Here is a 22,851-nt window from a genome sequence, read left to right as displayed (position 1 = left end):
TCCTCCCCCAGCTCCCCATAGCTCCCCACAGCCCGGCAGCAGCCTGGTTGCCTTGGTACCTGTTCCTGAAGGCTGTCTTGCAGCAAAATGTGGTTGTTTAAATAGCACGACTTGTCAGCTAAAAGTAGAAGTCATTAGCACGACACCGGTTGGCTAGGGGTGGCTTGAATACTGCTTTGAAATTTTATTTTATCACTTTACTGTTTACTCATAGTGCCACAGGAGGTTTCAGGGTGGGTTCCCAGGAGGGAGCCCGAGTAAGGAATGTGAAAATGCTCCCTGAGGGCCTCCTAGAATTTAGGCCCAAACTTGATGGATATTTACTGGGTTTGTAGATACTTGAACTTGGATGTTCCAGCGCCATTGGTACCTATATAATGGGTGGTGCTTACCTGTGCTGTTGCCAAGGAAAAAGCAAATCCTGCTGGTTTGTGTTTGAACTTCAATTGACCAGAAACAACTTTTTTTTTTTTCAATCTTAGAAAAAGTAGGGTGTTTGTTTTCAGTTTAGTAGACGAGTAGAATCAGGTGCTTTGGGTGGGTGCATTTACCTTCATCCAAAATATCCAGGCCAGATAATTATATCAAAATGTGCAGCCGGGTGGAACATCTTCACTTTCCGCCCATGTGAGTGGACTCTCAAGTTCTAGGCAGCTGTCATTGCAGGCCCGAGGGGAGGGGCCTGCGTGCTCTCTGCCAGGTAGGCATCTCTGAGAAAGTCCTGGGCTGCTAATTAGTTCCTCCCAACCCCTTCCTCATTAACTGGGGATGCGGTGTCAGAGAAAACAGCGGAGTTCAGAGTGCGGGTTTGCTAACATAAACAACGTCAGGTAGCAGAGTTTGTCAGCTTGTTTAGAGAGCAGGTCACACACAGCTCCTTGTTTTGTCATTAGGGGATTTGACTTGCTGTGAAACTTTGGTTCACTTCCTCCACTGGGTACAGATAGAGGAGGAGGATTATTTTTAGACAGTAAGTATCTTAGGGGTTTTGTTTGATTCTCTGTGGTTTTTTTTTGGGGGGGGTGTGTAGGGTAGGGAGGAAAGGGGCAAGAAGGGAAGAAAACTATTTGTTTTATTTTTATTTATTTGACAATTTCAGGTATACACACACACACACACTAGGTTTTGGACATTTCTATTCCCTGTTTCTCTCATCCCCTCCTCCTCTCTCACTAAAGTCCTTTTCTTCCAAATGCCCCCACCTCCACTTGGGTATCTTTTTTTTTCCTTTTTGACTCACTAAGTTTAATTATGTTTTCTTGCATGAGCACCAATAAGGGCTATTTTCTGGAACATGACACCCTCTCCCCCAGCACCCCATTAACTGCTCACAGCACCCCCCACACACAGAAAGGGGGAAAAAGGAGTCCTTGAGTGAGTGGGGATGACAAAACATGGGATATGTAAGCAGGAGGACAGATACTGGGGGTGGAAAGACAGTTTAGCTTTTGAACTCACTAAATTCGTTTGGAAAAATAATGTATTACTACCATAAAACTAATGTCTGTATGTTATTTTTATAGATTTAAAGAATTCAGAAAGCTAAAAATAGTTTACTCAATATTCCACCACCCCAAATAACCATTGTTTATAGTCTGCTGATCAGTACTTATGAATGTCAAGATAGAAGATGAACAAGTGGTATACATTATTTAGACGAATAAGCTATTTAACTTAGTAAATGTTACTTAAATTTAAGAAAGGAAAATCAAATCAAATTTCTAAAATTTTAGTACTTGACCAAGAATATTAGCATATTTTTAATTCCCAAAACATTAGTGTAAAGATAGAAATTCGAGAATATTAAATTATAATTTTATTTCAAACTGTAGATTCATAGGTCTTTATGAATGTTGTCTAGTTGGGTGGATTCAATTATCCAGTAGGTGTTTTATCTAAAATGGCTTATGTTGTATAACCTGTGCTTCTGTATATTTGGTACCTCTGTCCAGTCTGTGTTGCTATTACAAAGTACCTGAGACTGGGTGAGGTAAAGAACAGAGATTCATTTTCCCAGCAGTGGGAGCCCAAGAAGTTCTTATTAAAGCTCTGTCAGGCTTGGTGTCTGGTGAGGGCTGCTCTCTGTCTCCAAGATGGTGACTGACTGCTGTGGCCTCAAGAGGGACAACCTGTTCTGTCTTCACTCTGCCGGTAGCAGAAGAGTAAGGGGACGAATCCCTCCATCAGGCCTCTTTATAAGGGCACATAATCCTGTGCACAGGGAGTCTGCTTTTGAATCACCTCCTTAAGGCCTCACTTCTTAATACTGTTCATTGGTGGCTGAGTTTCAACATGAATTTCAGAAGCCATAGAAAGATGCAATGCATAGCATTTTAGAATATTTGTTCTTTATTTGAGAGATGATTTGTCTGAGTATAAACATCTTGTGTCACTGTGAATTTTGCTAAAGCAGTATCAGAAGCCATCTTGATTTGTCCACTTCTTAGTAGCTTGCACTTTTAACTCAGATGCCCATAGATATTTGTTCTCATCCACATATAGTCATAATATTTATTCATGTGTTCTTTCTTGCACTTACTCTTTTTCTCACACACATGCACTGGCACATACACATAGACACACACACTCACACACACATACTGTGTAAAAGCACAGTACCCATAAGGTTATAAAGGAATTACTGCCATGTGAAGATTAACGCAATAACTACACAGGAGAATAAATATAGGCTACCTTCGGAGGCTCGAAAGTGCCTTGTGGTCTTCTTGCAGTCATTGGAAAGGTCTTTCTTTCTACATGGGTGCAGTTACTGCCTTATCTTTTAGTATTATTTTTTGGTTTTGCTAGTTTTGAATTTCATATAAAACCATATCACCCAGCATGCGTTCTGTCTTCTTTCATTTGGCATTATGACTTGTGATCTGTCTACATTGTTGCCTACGGCTGTATTTCATTCGTTTTCATTGCTCCCATGATATGAGTTATCTATTTACTCGCTCCAGTTCTCATTCAGATGACATAGTTGCTTAAGCAACAGCCCTGTCACTTTTCATACATTCTCTGCTTTGGGACTAGTAGCAAAATGAGAGACTCTTGGTATGCTGCTGTGGGACCCCTACACGCCCTTTGCATGGCTGTTTCTTCCTTCTCTAGCAACGAGAAGCTGTTCCTAACACCCACGGGGCTTCTCTGGAGTTGCCCACTGTTCTCCTCACCTTCCTTCCAGCAAGCTTGAGATATTATATCTTAGGACTCCTACCGAAGCTCACTTGAGAGGCCTCCATTACTGTTGCTGTAGTCTGTATCATGTTCAAACTCAGAGTGGGATGACACACAAGTATTTCCCCCCATTCTGTTCTAAATTTCTCTTCCCTCAACTAGACTTCATTACAGATTGTGGTAGTGGGAAAGTGACCATTTGTTTCTTTGTCTAAATAATATATTATGGCTCAAATCCTTCCTATCTCAATTGAGGAAGGAAGATATAGAAAAATCAGAATAATGATTCCATTTGTTGTAGCTCTTCTGTGTTACATTAGGGTAAACCTTATTTTTTTTTAAAAAAAAGCACAATAAAGTAAAACCTATCGATAACATATTTTTCAGTGCAACTGAGTCAGCTGTCTTCCACCCTCTCCACCCGGTGTCTTGTCCTCTACCTTTCGGAGTTCATCTTCTGGATGGACCATCTCTTGACTGTCTTGCCTTAGCCCTGACACCTGCCAATGTCCCTGAAACCTCTTCTTCTTTTTTGATTTCAGTTATCACAAAGAGATGCTTTAACCCGAGGGGTAAATTATGATATGAGGCTAGCTTTATGTTCTTTATAGGTTTTTAATATCAGGAAATGGAGAATTATTGTATGCTGTCTCTGAGTATGAGCTTAATATTATCATTCATCATCAAAGGATGTCTGAAAGCTGCCATCAGGGCTCCTGCACAAATGCTTCACTGAACTGTTGTGAGGTGCTCTTTGTCCTTCTGTGTGTAACTTGGGGCCAGTGTGGCATTCCCCTAAAGATGAAGCCATTGCTTTTCAAAGGGCACCGTCATTCTTTATAAAAAATATACACATGGTAAGGACTTTAAGTGACAGCATTACTTTTGAGGAATATTTTATCTGCAGAATGAAAAAATAAAAGTGGATATTTTGTAATTAAGATATTTTGCCTTTATATTTGACTGCATCCTTTTCTTTCTAGCCCACCAAAATGATAAGAATAATGAAGTCAGACTCGCATGCATTGTGTTCTCTCAGCCCAAATCATTCCAACTAGTATGATATACATTGTTGTTTACATAGATTTATTAGTACCTTAAGTATTTAAAATAATGTGCTTTTCAGATACCTTGATTTCCTTTATCTGCTATTGCCCAGAAATATTTTCTAATTGCCCTTCCAGTAAATATTATCTAGATCCATGTCTCTTTTTTTCTTTTACTGAAAGTAGACTTTTTTCTCGTATAATATATTCTGATTAGTGTCCCCTCCCTCTGCTCCTAGTTCCCCCAACCCCCCTCCCACCCAGATCAACCCCTTTATGTCTCATTAGAAAACAAACAGGCCTCTACAGGAGAATCATAAAATAAAACACAAAAATAGAGAACAAAAACACACTGGAGCCGGGCAGTGGTGGCGCACGCCTTTAATCCCAGCACTCGGGAGGCAGAGCCAGGCGGATCTCTGTGAGTTCGAGGCCAGCCTGGGCTACCAAGTGAGTCCCAGGAAAGGCGCAAAGCTACACAGAGAAACTCTGTCTCGAAAAAAAAGAAGGAAAAAAAAAACACACTGGAATAGGACAAAACAAACCAATAGAAGGAAAACAGCTCAACAAAGGATACAAGAAATAGATAATAGATGCAGAGACCCTCTGGTTGACACACTCAGGAATTTCTTAAAGGCACTAAGCTGGAAGCTGTGATATATACACAAAGGACCTATAGGTTAAAGAGAGAAATATATAAAATTTAAAAAATAAATTTTTTAATAGATAAAATTTAAAAGAAATCAAAACAAAGTAAAAGTACTACACAACATTATGAGACAAGGAATCTCCAAAGATGCCATTGAATTAGTTTTTTGTTGACCATCTGCTGCTGGGCCTGCAGCCTATTAAGAGTAATTTGTTTCCCCAGCGAGACTTCCTTGGGTAAAATGAAATTTTCATTTGCAAGTGCTGATCAATTGGAAATAGCTCCTAGATTAGGTATGGGGGCTCATGTCCACTCTTCTTTCCACTCTAGGACCCCATCTGGTACTACCCCAGTCACTGGGAGTTCATATGTGTGTTCATCATGTTGATTTAGAGGGCCTTGTTTCCTTGGTGTCCTCCATTCCCTCTGGCTCTTTCTCCCTTCTGTTCTCCAGGGTTCCCTAAACCTAAGGGGAGGGATCTGATGGAGATGTCCTGTGTAGGGATGAGTGTTCCAAGCTCGCTCTGGCCCTCTCTCTCTCCCTCTCCCTCTCTGCATATTGTATGGCTGTGGTTCTCTCTTTTTTTTTTCCCTATCTGCTTCTGGAGAAAGTTCTGATGATGGCTGATCAAGGCACTGATCTGTGAGTATAACAGAATGTCATAGGAGTCATTTTATTGCTAAATTGTTTTAGTAAGTAATATTTGGTTTTACCTTGAGTCCTTGGTCTATCTAGACTCAGGTTCTTGATCACCCAAGCAATGTCAGGTATGGGTTCCAGCTTGTGGAGTGGGCCTAGGTCAAATCAGATATAGGTTGGTTACTCACAAAAGCTTTGTGCCACCATTGCCCTAGGATATCTTACAGGCAGGACAGCATCTTAGATCAGAGGATTTGTATTTGGGTTGGTGTTTGCATTTCTCCTTTGGTAGCTTGAAGACTATCTTCCTGTACCAAAGACACTAGAACATAAGAGTACAAGTTCTACATGGGTACCATCTCTATGTTCAATGAGTTGTGTGGGTATTGTTCTCAGCCTTGCTATCAGTTTGTGGAGAATGACCTTTAGTCTTGGCAATGGCTTGGGGTATTTGGGAGTTATCATGGGGTCCCTTTGGCTAACAACTCTGATGTAACCCATTCCAGGTACTGGAAGCTTCATATGTTGACGAGATGTCTAGTTGGGGTTGTGTCTCCCCCATTGTTTGGAGAGTCCATTTAGATAGCCTTCAGATATGTATATATTATAGGAAGCTTCTACTATAATAGGCTTCCATAATATCCCCCAAATGGCTCTTATTTTCCCTGACTCTCCCTATATTCCACCCTTTGATCCCCTCTTCCTTCCCCTTACCCATTTGATCCCCCCATCCAGTCCCCACCCCATCCATCAGTGCCTATCTTTTCTATTTTCTAAAGAGATGTATCTGTATACTCTAGTCCCATATTCTATACCTAACCTCTATAGCTCTGTGGATAGCAGCTTCATTTTCATTGACTTAACCACTAATATTCACATATAAGCAAATACATACCATATTTGTCTTCCTGGGTCTGAGTTTCCTCACTCAGGATGATTTTTTTTTCTACTTCCATCCATTTAGCTGGGACTTTCATTTTCTTAATGGCTGAGTAGTATTCCATTGTGCAAATGTACCATATTTTAAAAAAATTTGTTCATCTGTTGAGGGGCATCAAGGTCATATCCAATTGCTGGCTATTATGAATAGAGAAGCAACGAACATGGTTGAGCAAGTATCTCTGTGGTAGGATGAAGTGGCCTTTGTGTATATACCCAGTACTATAGCTGGGTCTTAAGGTAGATAGTTCCCATCTTCCTGAGAAACCACCACACTGATTTCCATAGTGGCTATTCAAGTATATACTCCCCTCCGTAAAGAATGAGTATTTCCCATGCTCTACATCCTTTCCAGCATGAACTGTGACTTGTTTTTATTGATCTTAGCCATTCTGGTGGGTGTATGATGAAATCTCAAAGTAGTTTTGATGTGTATTTCCCTAATGGCTAAAGATGTTAAGCATTTCTCTAAGCGTTTCTCAGCCATGGGATTCTTCTTTGAGAATTCAGTATTTAGATCTGGACCCCACTTTTAAATGGAGTTATTTGTTTTCTTGATATCTAGGTTTTTGAGCACTTTATGTATTTTGGATATTAGCCCTCTGTCAAATACGTAGGCTGCCACTTTGTCAGAATGACATTGTCCTTTGCCATGCAGCAACTTTTCAGTTTCATGAGGTCCTGTTTATTAATTGTTGATCTTCGTGCCTGTGCTGATGGTGTTCTGTTCAGAGAATCTTTTCCTATGCCAATGAGTTCAAGGCTATTCCCACTTTCTCTTCTATCAGGGTCAGTGCATCGGGCCTCATGTGGAGGTCTTTGATCCATTTTGACTTGAGTTTTGTGCAGGATGTTAACTATGGATCTATTTGGATTCTACATGCAGCCACCCAGTTTGACCAGCACCATTTGTTGAAGATTCTATCTTTTTTTTCTAGCATGTATTTCTGGTTTTCTTATAAAAAAAAAATCCAGTGTCCATAGGTGTGCAGATTTATGTCCTGGTCTTCATTTCAATTCCATTGATCAATATATCTGTTTTTGTGCCAATACCATGGTGTTTTCATAGCTATAGCTCTGTAGTACAACTTGAGGTCAAAGTTGATAATGCCTCTAGCCGTTCTTTTATTATTTAGGATTGTTTTAGCTATCGTGTGTTGTTTTGTTTTGTTTTGTGTGTCTGTGTGTGTTTATCTATAAAACTGAAAATTATCCTTTAAAGATCTGTGAAGCAGTGTTAGAATTTTGTCCGTGAGCATCAGAGATCTCTCCATCTTCTGATATTACATTTAGTTTCTTTCTTCAGTGTCTTAAAGTTTTTGTTGTACAAGGCTTTTACTTGCTTGGTTAGTGTTATTCCAATAAATTTTATATTATTTGAGGCTATTGTGAAAGGTGTTGTTTCCCTGATTTATTTCTTAGTTTGTCACTTGCGTATAGGAGGGCAATTGATTTTAGTGAGCGAAAGTATTTATGAGCTATAGGAGTTCCCTGGTACAATTTTTAGGGTCACTTATGTATACTATCCTACATTCTGTGAATAAAGATACTTTGACTTCTTCCTTTCTAATCTGTATCCCCTTGAATCTCCTTCAGTTGTCTTATTGCTCTAGCTAAGACTTCAAGGACTATATTGAATAGGTATGGAGAGAGTAGACAGCCTTCTTCTGTCCCTGATTTTAGTGGAATTACTTTGAGTTTCTCTCTGTTCAATTGATGTTGGATATGAGTTTTCTGTAAATAGTCTTCATTATGTTGAGGTCTGTCCCTTGTACCCCTAATCTTTCAAGGTTTTTGTTTTGTTTTTAATCATGAAGTGGTGTTAGATTTTGTCAAAGGCCCTTTCAGCATCTAATTTCAGGATCATGATCATATGGCTTTGTCTTTCAGTTTGTTTATATGGTGGATTACATATATTGGATTATATATATTGAACCATCCCTGCATCTCTGAGATGAAGCCTATTGATCATAGTGTATGATCTCCTTGATGTGTTTTTGGATTCAGTTTGCAAGTACTTTATTGAGAATTTTTTGCATCTATGTTCATAAAAGAATTGGTCTGTAATCATCTTTCTTTGTTGAGTCTTTATGTGGTTTAGGTATCAGGGGCACTGTGGCCTTGTAAAAAGAATTGGGCAATGTTCCTTCTGTTTCTATTTTGTGGAATAATTTGAGGAATAATGAGATTAACTCTTCTTAGAAAGTCTGGTAGAATTCTGCATGAAAACTGCCTGGCCCTGAGCTTTTTTGGTTGGTAGACTTTTAATTACTGCTTCTGTTTCATTAAGACTTATAGATCTGTTTAAATTGCTTATCTGCTCTTGATTTAACTTTGATAAATCAAGATATGTATGTATTGAGAAAATTATCCCTTTCTTTTAGATTTTCCAATTTGGTGGATTACAGGTTTTTAAGTATGCCTTTATGATTCTTTGGATTGCCTCGGTATCTTATTATGTCCCCCTTTTCATCTCTCATTTTCTTTTTTAATTTTGATCTTCTCTCTCTGCCTTGTAGTTAATTTGTCTTTTGATTCAAAGAATCAACTCTTTACTCCATTGATTCTTTGTATTGTTTAGTTTCCATTTTATTGATTTTTATTCTTGATTTGATCATTTCTTGCCATCTATTCCTTTTGCTGTGTGTGATTTTTCCTATTGTGCTAGAACTTTCAGGTGTGTGGTTAAGTTGCTAGGATGAGATGACTCCAATTCTTTTTAAAATTTTTTTTAAATGTAGGCACTTTATGCTATGGCCTTTGCTTCATAGACCTGCCCTTATTGTGTCCCATAAGCTTGGATATGTTGTGTATTCATTTGGATTCAATTCTAGGATTTCTTTTTTTTGGGGGGGGTCATGGTTCAAGACAAGGTTTCTCTGTGTAGTTTTGATGCCTGTCCTGGATCTTGCTCTGTAGACCAGGCTGGCCTCAAACTCACAGAGATCCTCCTGGCTCTCCTTCCATGTGCTGAGATTAAAGGTGTGTGCCACCGCCACCCAGACCATTCTAGGATTTCTTTAATTTCTTTCTTGACACCCCCCCCTTTCTTTTCATTCACTAGTGAGTTGTTCAGTTTCCATGAGTTTGTAGACTTTCTCTTGTTTCTTTTGTTGATATCCAGCTTTAATCCATGGTAATACGATAGGATATAGGATTCTGGGTAAAATGTGTTTCTAGGTATTGGGAGCTGACACTTAGCAATGGGGGTGGACTAGGTGTGGAGGAAGCTTAGGGGGTCCACACAAAGAAGGAAAGCAGTGTGTTCCACCAGGATCTGCTTAGTCCCCTGGGAATGGGGGCAGAGAGTGAGGAGAGGCCAAAACAGGTCATCTTCTGCAGATCTGGGGATGAGACTGGGGGATTGGAGTTGGAAGAGAAGAGGGAGAGTGGAGAAGATCAGAAGCTTGCCTACCCACTTTGCTGGCTTGCTGGTCTGGAAGTGTTGGCTGACTGGTTCCCAGTGAATTACTGCTGGAGTTGGGGACTGGGATAACAGGATAAGTGGAGAGAAAGGTTGGAGAAGAAGATGTGTGGCCAGCTGGGGATGAGGCCAGAGAGGAGGGGGATGCCACAGCTGGTGGTCTCTTACAGTTAGGGATGAGAGATTCAGAGGAGTGGAGGAAGAGGTAAAAATCTGCAGGAGGCTACCTGCCTCCCTGGCTGGAATGGCCTGGGGGTTCCCAGGGAATTCCTGGTGCAGTTAGGAGCTGGGTAAAGCATTGATTAGGAAGAAGGAAGCTTGTAGGGGAAGATCTTTGTGATCTGCTTGAGATGGGGACAGAGAGGGAGGGAAGGCCATGGTATGCGATCTGCTACCAAGCTGGAGATGAGTGAGCCCAGGGGATTGGATTTGGAGAAGAGAAGGGAGATGTGAAAATCTGCAGTTGTAGACCTATGTCTTGAAGGTACTTAACTTTTTTATTTTTTTAATTTGTTTTTAATGTTTTGAGGGATAGTCAAATAACCTGTATTTAGAGTCTAGCCTAAAATTTACAGTCCTCTTGCCTCGTCTCCCTCATGTTGGAATTTTCGGTGTACATATGCCACCTAGCCTCATTTTAAATTTCATTCCCCATGAGTTCTAGCGTCACCATAGTTTGGATCGTAAATGTTTCCTGAGATATCTGGCATTAAAGATATGGTCCTAGAACAACAGTCTTGGGAGGTGAGAGAGCCCTGGACAGGAGACTTAATGGCAGGTGTTTAGGTCATTGGGAGCGTGCATTCGAAGGGGCCTCTTCCCCTCCTGGCCACAAGGCAAGCAGTTTTGTTTCTCAGTCCATCCACCACCTTGTGCTGTTTTGGCCAAGATCCAGAAGCAAAACCTCGGGGCCCCAAATAAGCCTTTCCTCTTTTCAAGTCAACTATTTGTGGTATTGATTATATAACGTCATAAAGTTTAACACAAACACTGTATCCCCAGCCTAGCTGTCCCTCTCACACAGTATTCTAGATTAGAAATCTTACTGCCAGGGACTTATTTCCACTTTGGTGTTCCTCACCATATTTAATGTACCTGGAATTATGCCTGTCTGCCCCTCGTTCTGAGTCTTTCATTTAGGTTTGCTGGAAGCCTGATTGTCAGCCCCCATGCCTGATCAAGTCAGTAGTTCAGCCATGGTAGCTACGGTAGGGCAGTACAGACCAATGTACACTCCTGCCCTAGTTTTTCTATAACAATTTGTCTACGAGCTTTGCATTTAAAACCCCATATAAAGGTTTGAGGTGGGCACTTGTAACATCCATCTTACAGATGAAGCATCTGAAATACAGAGACCAAAAAATAATTGACGAGTGTCATGTTGTCAGCACATTGTCATCCGAGGTTTGAGTGGAGATGCACAGACATGAAGGATGATCAGAGTCTTCTTCTATTGTACTCCTTGGCACACTGACGGCCTTCCTCTCATTTCCCAGCTACTCAGAAAAGTGTGTTGGAGTGCAAGTGTATGAACCTACTGACATTAAAGTATTAACTTTGGGTGTGGCCTAAGTCATGAGGAACCTTTGATCTTTTCATTCATCATTCCTGACAAATCACTAGTCCCCTGCACGTGCCTCGGCATTCATGGCCCCATCCAAGTGTAAGCCTGTGTGATGCTGTTCCTCTTTAGAGTGACTGCAGTGCTCTCTCAGAAAAGAGAGGTTGGAGCTCTTGGCTTTGCAGTACTAGCTCTTCCTTTGTTTCTTAGCATGTGCAGAAAAAGCGGAGCTTCCTTCACAAGGCGCATGAGGCTCCTCATGATCTGTCCCTGCGTGTCTCTCTAACTCTGTCCCTTGCTTACCTGTTTTCCCCAGAGTCCTTGCTTTTGCTCTCTGGATATTTCTCCCTTGTCCTGGAATCTCCACCCTGTTCACATAGATTCCCATGATTACCACTGCTCCAGTTGATCCCACCTTGTCCTGGAATCTCCACCCTGTTCACATAGATTCCCATAATTACCACTGCTCCAGTTGATTCCACCTTGTCCTGGAGTCTCCACCCTGTTCACATAGATTCCCATAATTACCACTGCTCCAGTTGATCCCACCTTGTCCTGGAATCTCCACCCTGTTCACATAGATTCCCATAATTACCACTGCTCCAGTTGATCCCACCTTGTCCTGGAGTCTCCACCCTGTTCACATAGATTCCCATGATTACCACTGCTCCAGTTGATCCCACCTTGTCCTGGAGTCTCTACCCTGTTCACATAGATTCCCATGATTACCACTGCTCCAGTTGATCCCACCTTGTCCTGGAGTCTCTACCCTGTTCACATAGATTCCCATGATTACCACTGCTCCAGTTGATCCCACCTGTTAGCTGTTGCCTCTCTGTTGGGTCAGTGGGTTGTTACATCACTACACCATTAGACCCACAGGGATGGTTTCTTTATCTTACTATTTTTTTAAGGATGCTGAATCAGTGTTTGTGAATGATTAAGTACCTTGATTCACCTGAAGGTGATATTTAGAGCAGTCTTTCTACTCCTGCAGCTACTCAGATGCAAGAAGAATGGACAAATTATCCTGGCTTGATTGTGACTTTCATATGCCAAAGTTGTCATCCCTTAATTATTTCCAAATGTGACTACAAATAGTCCCAAATAGGGCAGCATTAAGTAAGAATTTGAGTTAGAAGTAGTCTTTTTGAGTACGCCTGTATCCTGTATGACCGGTGTCCTTGGAGAAAGGAGGTATGGATCTCCAAAGACACCAGCAATCTACTTGCACAGAGGAAACACTAAGTAATCCCAGTGCCGGAGGCAGCAGGGCTCAAGCCAAGGAGAGATGGGTGCAACTAACCCTTGAATTTGGACTTTAAGTCGCCAGGGCTGTAAGAAATGCCTCTTATTTTAGCTGTGATGGTTGGAATATGTGATGTTCTTGTATGTCTTGAATTATTGGTCCCAAGACTGTGGAACTATCTGAGGAGGTTCTAAAGCTCTGGGAGTTTAGACCTGGCTGGAGTGATTGGTCACTAGGGTGGGTTCTTGGGAGGTATCTTGTCCCTGGCCACTTGCTGATATGCTCCCCTTCCTGGTCAGCCATGAACTCATAAGCTCTCCTTTGCTGCTTCTATCTGCTGCCTTGCTGTTTTGCCTCAGTACCCTTGGTCAGAAACCGTATTTTGGTTAAAATAAAGCCTGCCTTCTTTAAGGTATTTCTGTCAGGTATTTTTGGTCATGGTAATAAAAGGCTAACTATTACACATATCTCCTAGCCTGTGGTTCTTTGTTATGGCAGCCCAAACAGAGTAGTAAACACAGAGGCTTATGAGACAACCAAAAAACTATGTGATAATGGGGGTAACGGCAGGAGGATCATGAGTTGAAGGCCAGTCTTGGCAACATAGCTAGTTCCAGGCCAGCCCGGGATACAGAGTGAAACTTTGTTGTGTACATGGGTGTGTGTACATGTAACACACACACACACACACACACACACACACACACACACACACACACACACACACACACACACACACACACACCAAACAAATTAAAAAAAAAAACCTATATGATAGCCAGTGGGGTTTATGTTGACTATAGATGTGTGCTACCTATGCTGGTGTAAAAGAGGGAGCTGCAGTTATTAGGTCCTTAGGGCAATGTATTCATAATGCAAGAGTATACATAATGTGAGAGAAACTCTAATTTATAAGGGCATGTTTAGCAAGAACTAGAGCAGAGAATTTTCTACTTACCTGGAACCAACCGTGAACTGAGTAGTTTTGCATTTCTTAAACACTCTTTTGACGTATTGTCTTTTGAAGTAGTCACAAATCATCTGTCCAGAGCAGTCATTCTCCAAAGTGGTTGGTGACTGTATATTTATTTCTATTTGATATTTGACTTCTTTATATTATGTAGAGGAGGTTTCTGAAACACTTTGTTCAGTGACTACCCAGAATTCTTCACATGAGAGAGCATATGCTTTTTGTCATAATCATGGTTTTTTGCCTTCTTTATTCATACTCAGCCAATTTCCCTGACCAGCCAAAGGGTATTGACTATTGATAGTCTCATATTTCAAAGCAAAGTTGTGAGAGGGAATGATAAGCAGGGGTTGGGTGAATAGAAGAGTGAGCAGAGAAACAAACAGGTGTTTTCTAACATTGACCCTGCCCAGTCCCTCTACCAGACATTGGTTTGAATTCCATCTGTAACCCTTGCTGCCTTTGGGACTGTTGAGCATGAGCAAGCCCTTCCTTAGCCTTGTTTGTCTTAACTGTAAAGCACCTCCTTCTTATGCACTTTCCTTTGAGCCCTGAGCTTCGACATAGAAAGTGTCTGGGTTGGACTCTGGTTCATTTATGTAAAATGTATATACCTCAATCTTGAATTTCAGATAGTCATTTAAAGCAAGCATCTTTTTTTTTCTTTTTGTCTGCTCAGTGAGTAACACTGTAGAGGACACAGTTGAGTGTGGTCACATAATAGGGGCACAGGCACAGATCTTTCTAAGCAAGCCTTAGAGAACTTGCAGTGAAATGGTACCAGACATTGTGCTTAACAAGACCTCTATTTCCTCTGCCCTGGGGACTAACGTTAGGGTTTCTATTACTGCAATGAAACACCATGACCAAAAAGCAAGTTGGTGAGGAAAAGGTCTATTTGGCTTATACTTTCACACTATAGTCCATCACTGAAGGAAGCCAGGACAGGAACACAAATGGCAGGAACTTGGAGGCAGGAGCTGATGCAAAGGCCATGGAGGAGTGCTGCTTACTGGCTTGCTCCCCATGGCTTACTCGGTCTTCTTTCTTATAGAACCCAGGACCACCAATCCAAGGGATGGCACCAACCACAATGGGCTGGGCCCTCCACCATCGATCATCAATTATTAAGAAAATGCCTTAAAGCTGAGTCTACAGAGTCATTTTCAGAATTGAGATTTCCTACTTTCAGATAATTCTAGCTTGTATCAACTTACACTAAACTGTCTAGGACAGAAAGATAGTCATCAAAAGAGTTGTGAAACGTAGTGAGTGTTAGGAAGCAAATGAGTGCTGAGGAAAGGAATGGGGACCAGCCTTCAGTGGTCCGGTCACCGTCTGAAGAGGCAACAACGAAAGAGTTAAGTTTGATCAGAAAACTGAGGACATAAAGTTCAGAAGCAAGGAAGACCAAGGTGAACTTAGATAATGAACTCAAGCCAAGTGTCATCTGATGGAAAGTGATTTGCAAGATGATTCTCTGGACTGTCCTTGTAATGATCTTGAATGACATTGTATTTTAAGGAACAACTGTTTAAAATTTAAGCCATGACTCTGACTACTTTATGGAGTGTAGCTTTGTGAACCCCAGGCTTTTCCATAGACTGTTCTAAATGATGTCAGGTAAGAGACTTGGCCCTCGAATGCTCTTCCTTCACAGTTTGTAACTTCAAACCAAACAAAAAAGTTTCTTTAGCTCTCCATATGCTCAATATTAACTAAATAGAAATAACATATAAAATGTCACATGGAAAGAATTGGTTCACTGTTTGAAGTTGTTATTTTGGTCAAAGCAAAGATTCATATCCTGTCAAAGTGCTGAGAATCAGGAACTGCTGAGTGCAGTTCTAAATGGGACATCTTTAATCACCCACTCAGAGGCCCAGGGAACATTGCTGAAGAGGGGGTGGAAAGAACGTAAGAGCCAGAGGGTGGGGAGGAGTCCTCTACAAAGTGCCATCTTCTAGAAATGACATGTCCATTGCAGTCATGAACACAGCAGCGGTGACCACCCACACAAGACCTGTACACACACACACACACACACACACACACACACACACATACACACACATACACACACACACACACAACGTGAAACTATGCTAAGAAGAAGACAGGGTCAACAGGAGGAGGTAGTGATATAAGAAGGTAGTGGGGGGTGGTAAAAAAATTCTTTTTTCTGAAGTAGATGTTAAGGTGGTGATGATCAGGAGTGTCAGGATGATCAGCTTTGGAAAGTACTAGTAGCCAGCTGGGATTTGGGGGTTGGCAAGGCTGTGGAAACCAGTTGCAACCAGAAAAGTTAGTTGTAAGTGCTAATGCTTGGACCCAAGCCTGAATTTGACTCATTCACGCTTGGGGTTATTTTTTCCCTGTAAATAAACTGAGCTTCAGAGACACCTTCACACAGTGAAGAGGATTTTCTAATTGTTGATTGTTTTCCTCTCGAGTAGAGTATGATAGTACTTTCTGTTTTTGTTAATTGTTACCGTGACAGTATTTCATATTTTTAACCTGAAGCAGTTGGCTTTCCAAAAATACTGGAAACAAATTCATGATGTAATGATGTAATCATTCTCACCCACATCCAAAATTGTGGTAGAACTCCATTTTCACTGTGCTATTTATAGCAATGCTTTTTTATGTTAGGATTCATAAATTATCAAAGTAAATCCGTGAGAGGTGTGGTAGACTCTTTTCCCTTGAGTCATATACTTACTTTTCTTTCATATTTCTTATGCCTTACTGTTAAAAGTTTTAGACTGTATTAGTGGATGCCTTTGTATTCTGCTTGAATATGGATCAACACTAAAGAATAAGGCAATGTCTGTTTATATCAGTATATTAGTGACTTTTACATAGTTGTAACCAAAACACCTGTGAGAATACCTTACAGGAAGAAACCTCATCTGGCTCATAGTTGCTGAGGGTTATTGGCCTAGGTGCCCCGCCCCCACCCTGCAACTTTAGGTCCCATGTGATTGGACAGAACAGTATGGTGAGAAGGGAAGAGATGATCAAGTCTAGAATAGGGGCGAGAGATTAGGGACCAGGTTATAACCCTCAAAAGCATGTCTCCCTGCTCCCGGTGACCTACTTCCCCTACCTAAACCCCACCTCCTAAAGTTTCCATAGCCTCCTGCAGAGCCCTGCCAGCTGGAGACCAGGTATCATCAAAGAAGCCTATAGGCAGAGTTTCATATTCAGATCATGATAATTTGTAGATGCTTATTGCCTTTTGTCACACAGGAAACAAAAGGATGTAGTTGTCTCTGTGAGTAGAAAGTTAAAGTTGCATTCGAACCCCTACAGTTTACTCTGCTGTAGTGTGTAGTTTTTGCTTTCATTATGTTTAGAAGTGGGAACTCTGTCTGTGCGTGTGTTTATGCACATGGGGCATATAGCAGAATTCTATCACTGCCCCTTTTTTAGATATTCTTATTAATACTAATAAGTGAATAATCAGCGAAAATAAGTTTAATCAACACTCATTGAAATGGATTGTTAATATGTTTGCTTGTGAAAATTTGGAATTCATTGAAAATTAAGTTACAGTTATTACAGTCTTACCTGTGGACTTTGCAATTGTGTCACTCACCATTGTTAATTATCTGAGTACATATTCTATGTGACACGATGTCCACACTCCCATCGCCCACAGCCTCTGCAGAGAATATAGCACATAGCACCAAGGTAATAAAAATATAAGCTCTCAAGCATGAAGCAAAGCTGAAACAAGCCATTTTTACATATAACTTAAGTTTAGGTTCTGTGTAGGTGGTTGATCCCTGACTTAACCTTTAATAAAATTGGATTCAAGGGTATTTATATATAAATAAAAAATAAAGTTAATTTCATTCTCCGCTTCCTTATGAGACAGCACCTTGTGCTGCGTTACAGTGACTCTCAAACTTCAGCCTTCGTCTTATTGGCTGAAGCTCAGTCCGGCTTCTTCCTAGGAAAGTGTTTATGAGGTCAGACATGTAAAAAGTAAGTTTTTGCCATTGGGAACATTATTGAGGTGATTATTGTTCAGATTAAGGGATCACATTCAAGCCCGTTGCATTATTCTGTATTTGTTTGGCATTTTATCTCCTCTGATGTTATCTAGTAAATTATTTCCCCCTTTTACATAGTTTGGAAATTAAATTTGATAACGTCCCTACGTTATAAGGTTCTGCCACTGCACCCAATTCTAGATCGTAGCCTTGAAGCAATGTGGTAGTTAGTACTTGTCTGTGCAGGGGGCTGCAAATCAAAGGTCAAAGTATGGCCTTAGATACCTGGGAGTCTTCTGGGTTCTGTTAGTCAGGTCTGACCACTGCCTCCTGTTGGTTCTCAGATCTTTGTTAGAGGTAAGGACCACTGAGGAAGTAGGTCCACCCTACCTCTGGGTTCTGTTAGTCAGATCTGACCACTGCCTCCTGTTGGTTCTCAGATCTTTGTTAGAGGTAAGAACCACGGAGGACTTAGGTTCATCATAAGAAAGGAACATTCAAAACTGCCACACACACACATTCAGGGTCTCTCAGAGGCTTAAAATCATTGCCAAGTGTTGTCACATTTCTCTGAAATATCATAGAGGTTTCCCTTTGAAAAATAAATGGATTAAGATAGAATACCCCAGCATGCAGGTGTTTCAGTCTTCCCCTAGAACACCACAGTCCTGCTGTGCTGTATTTACCACCCACACCCTACCCTGAGAGACTTCCCTGCCTTGCTTTCCCTAGACTCAAACCTAGCTCTCTCTTTGTCTTTCCCTGCTAATGAAAAGTCGTCCAAGATGTTTCTAAGTCTCTTAGCTCTGTGTGTTGATTTTGATAAGTGAGACCCCACCCCCAATGAAATTGTATTATTTTAAAGGTACTGTCCTATTCAACCTACAATTACATGAGACATGATTCATTTAAAAGCATATACATGGTCAGATTACATGAAAGTATCATATCTCTGTGTGTGACTGTTGCATAAGGAATCGTTTGTCCATTATGAATGTGGCCTGGTTAAAATAGTCAATATTCTGCCCTGTTAATAAAATTGTGTCTGTCATGCTCCTGGAAGCTGTTCAAGGATTTCATGGAATCCCTGTCAAGTCCCAACAATACCTCTTATAGAAATAAAAGAGAAATCCTGAAATTCACATGAAATGCCAGTGGCCCCAAATGGTCAAAAGAATCCAGAAAAAGAACACATCTAGATGACTTATACTTTATAAATTTAAAACATGTATGAAGTTACGGTAATTAAAATAGAGAAGGAAGGCCTGGGGTGTGACTCGGGCACAGCTCTTGGCTAGTGTGAACAAGGCCCTCGGATCTAGCCCCAGTGCAAAAATAAAATAAAATAGAGGGACTATCATAATTTTAGATACAGACCAGTGGGATAGAGAACCCTTACATAAACTCTCATGTACGTGGTCGAATGGTTTCTCCTTATATTATTAACTCACTAATTATTCAAGTTGAGGATTGTACTGTGGTATTTCCATACACGTGTGGGTCATGTTTGGATAATCCCCACTCTTCCTGGGACCTTCTCTTGTCTTCCTTGTGCTCTGTTTTCCTTCGGGGACCTTCTCCTCTGAGAGTCTTTCTACACACACACACACATACACACACACACACACACACACACACACACACACACACACACACACACATGAGAAAGAATGTGAAATACTTGCTTTTCTGTGTCTAGTATATTTCTTTTAGTGGCATAACCTCCAGTCCGATCTCATTCTTTCTGGCTGAGTAGTACTTTCAATATGTATCATATGTTTATGATGTATATTGTTTTATCAATTCAGCAGTTGACAGACTGATTTTAGAAGCTTGAATATTGAGACTAATGCCACCAAAAGTGTGGGTTGCACGCCTCTCTTTTGTGTAGTGGCTTTATTTCCTTCAGGTGTGTACCCAGCTGTATCATATGTACAACTACATTATATGGTCAATCTATTTTTTTAAGGAAGTTCTGTAAGATTTTTCATGGTGGATGTTAGTCGTGTGCCTTCTTACACACAGTGTATAAGGCTCCTGTTCTCCCTTTCCAGTATTGGAAGCTATGAACAGGATTCAACCTCTTATCGCTTCTCGGCCTTTTGGCTAAGATCAAGTGTAGTATCTGTTCTTATCAGTTAGGACTCAACCTCTTTACTCATCACTGAAATGCAAATCAAAACTACATTGCAATTCCATCTCACTATAGTCATAGCTCTTGTCAGAAAGAAAGAAAGAAAGAAAGAAAGAAAGAAAGAAAGAAAGAAAGAAAGGAAGGAAGGAAGGAAGGAAGGAAGGAAGGAAGGAAGGAAGGAAGGAAGGAAGGAGAAAGGAAGGAAGAAAGAAAGAAAGAAAGAAAGAAAGAAAGAAAGAAAGAAAGAAAGAAAGAAAGAAAGAAACAAGTGCTGCTTGAAGGATTTTTTTTTCTTCTTTTCAACACAGGGTTTCTCTGTGTAACAGCTCTGGCTGTCCTGGAGCTCACTTTGTAGAACAGGCTGGCCTTGAACTCACAGAGATCCACCTGCCTCTGTCTCCTGAGTGCTGGCATTAAAAGTGTGCACCACCACACCTGGCTAGGATTTTTTTTTTTTAAATGAGGATACCAAGATCATCCAATGAAGGAAACTCAACTCTTTCCAGAAATGATGCTGTGAAGATTGTATGTCCACATGCAAAAGAAAGGGACTCGAACTCTTAACCGAAGAACACATGCAAACAGCAAAATGGATCAAAGGTCGAAAGGAAGACCTGTGTCTTAGGGTTTCTATTGCTGCAATGAAAAAGCAGCTTGGGGAGGAGAGGGTTTATTCAGCTTACTTTTCCATATCAGAGTTCATCATTAAAAGAAGTCAGGACAGGAACTCAAGCAGGGGAGGAATCTGGAGGCAGGAGCTGATGCAGAGGCCATGAAGGGGTGCTGCTTACTGCCTTGTTCAACTTAACTTGCTCAGCCTGCTTTTTTTTTTTTTTTTTTATAGAACCCAGCACCACCTGGCCAGAGATGGCACCATCCAGGTGGGCTGGGCCCTCCCCCATCAATTAGTAATTAAGAAAAATACCCTGCAGGCTTGTGTATAGCCCAATGTTATGGAGGCATTTTCTTAATTGAAGTTCCCTCCTCTCAGCTGACTTTAGTTTGTGTTGAGTTGACATGAAACTAGCCAGGACATTTTGCAACTAACAGCAAAACTCTGCAGTGAAAACATAAGGCAAAAAGCTTCATGACATTAGCTTTGGGATTTTTGGATATGATTCCAAAGACATAGGCAACAAAAGAGGAAATAGGAAAATTGAACTCTATGAAAAAAAATGTAAGTCAAAAGACAGACAGTATCATCAGGAGGAGCCAAACATGTTGCAATCCCAGTTTGAGGGAATGAGGCAGGAGGATCATGTGAGCTGAGGAGTTCCAGAGTGGCCTGGGGAGCATGGCAAGACTCTGAGGAAAGAGAAAGAGGAAGGGAAGAGAGGACAGTGAAAAGGTACCCTGCAGAGTAAGGGAAGAGAGGACAGTGAAAAGGTACCCTGCAGAGGAAGGGAAGAGAGGACAGTGAAAAGGTGCCCTGTAGAGGAAGGGAAGAAAGGACAGTGAAAAGGTACCCTGCAGAGGAAGGGAAGAAAGGACAGTGAAAAGGTACCCTGCAGAGGAAGGGAAGAAAGGACAGTTAAAGGTACCCTGCAGAATGTGAGAAAATACTTGTAACTGATATACCCCCAAATCCCTAAAAAATATAGAAATGTGTAGTATTCATGACCCCATCATCGAAAAATAATCAATTAGTATCCTAAATGTATTTAATTCTGTTTTTGTCTATCTTATGCATATATATGTTTGCATATATATTTTATATGTATGTATTCTGTTCTTTATTCCTACTATGTCTATTTGTATAGTCTTGTAGAAATTAAGATTGTTTTCTAAATTTTGCAGCCTACTTTTTCAGCCTTCAATATTATATCATGACCATGAGCCCATGCCATTAAACTTTATTTGGAAATGTTTTAAATTCTGTGACTCCATATTATGCCATCTATGAGTGTTTCAAAATTTATTAACCAAGTCTTAGGCATTAAGCTGTGTCTAGTTGTCCAGGGAGAATGCAAGCAATACTTAAATCAAAAATATATAATATTAAATCTCTCAGAATAGGTTTGCTTATGTCTTCACCACCATTAAATTCCTCAGTCAAATTGACTGAGCATATTTTAATAGCCTTTCAGAAAACAGGTACAGATTGGTGTTCTGACCAGCATTGTAGAGAAAATTTCCATTTCTAGACCTCTGGTCACCTGGAATTACAATTCTTTTGGGTTTAAACCATTCTGATGGAATACATATGGTTCAAAAGGCTAAATGTGTCCTGTGGGCTGTTGGCACTGTTTTGGAAGATTCTGGAAGCTGGGAGATAAAGTCAAGCTGAAGGTAGTGGATCGCTGAAGGTGGGTCCCTGGCTGATTCCTGCCTTGCTGTCTGTTTCTTTTCCTGTCATGGTGTGGACAGACATGTTCTAAAGGCCTTCCCCATCAGAACCAATTGAATCCTCTTGAGACCACAAACCCAAACCTATCCTTTCTCCTTGGAGTTGCTTCTGTCAGGTCCTGTGGTTGTAGCTCCTCAGAAGTAAAGGCTAGAGGACATTCTAGAGAAAGACAAATAGTTTCTATTGCTTTTGTCAGAAAGCAGCTAAGTGACAGTCATAAACATTAAATCCTACTGGTAAGGGTTCACTGAGGATGCCTGAGGTAGTGCGCTAACTTGATGTTAAACTAACTGTAAAAGTTTCCATCGTTAAGGAAGAAGTCCTGTGTGTTTCAGTTAAACGGATGTGGTGAAAATGGGTTGGTGACAGCCGCACCAATTCTGTTAGAAGTGGTTATACAGAAACTTATTATTCAAATGTGAATTTTTATTAGCTTATATTGCTCTAATAAATGACTTCTCCCTGGGTTTCCACATTACCAGAGACTTCTTCAGGATTGGCATTTCTGGTTTCTCAAGAGGTTGGAAGGAAGCCTTCAGTAGCCCCAAGAGCAAGGAAATTTGATGGGAAGGAGGATCATGGTGAATAAGACAAGCCATGGCCAGTGCTCTTGGGGAAGCTGCTCAACAGACCACTCTTGACTGGCAATCTCTCAGTCTTCAAAGAAACAAAATGCAATCCTTGTTTCTAAACTGCATTGGAACCTTACTT

General features: G+C 40.8%; 1 protein-coding gene and 1 pseudogene across 3 annotated transcripts in view; both read left to right on the top strand.

Moving 5' to 3' along the window:
- Nucleotides 1–22,851, top strand: part of Rsu1 (Ras suppressor protein 1) — a 190,037-nt gene that overhangs the window by 75,203 nt on the left and 91,983 nt on the right. The gene's annotated exons all lie outside the window — the stretch shown is intronic.
- Nucleotides 19,746–19,879, top strand: LOC128104882 (uncharacterized; annotated as a pseudogene).

The sequence above is a fragment of the Peromyscus californicus genome, unplaced genomic scaffold (assembly GCF_007827085.1).
Source record: "Peromyscus californicus insignis strain IS unplaced genomic scaffold, ASM782708v3 Scaffold_8__1_contigs__length_139910024, whole genome shotgun sequence".
NCBI classification, from domain to species: Eukaryota; Metazoa; Chordata; class Mammalia; order Rodentia; family Cricetidae; genus Peromyscus; species Peromyscus californicus.
Note: the sequence above shows the minus strand (reverse complement) of the source record. Positions and strands in the feature narration are given on the sequence as shown.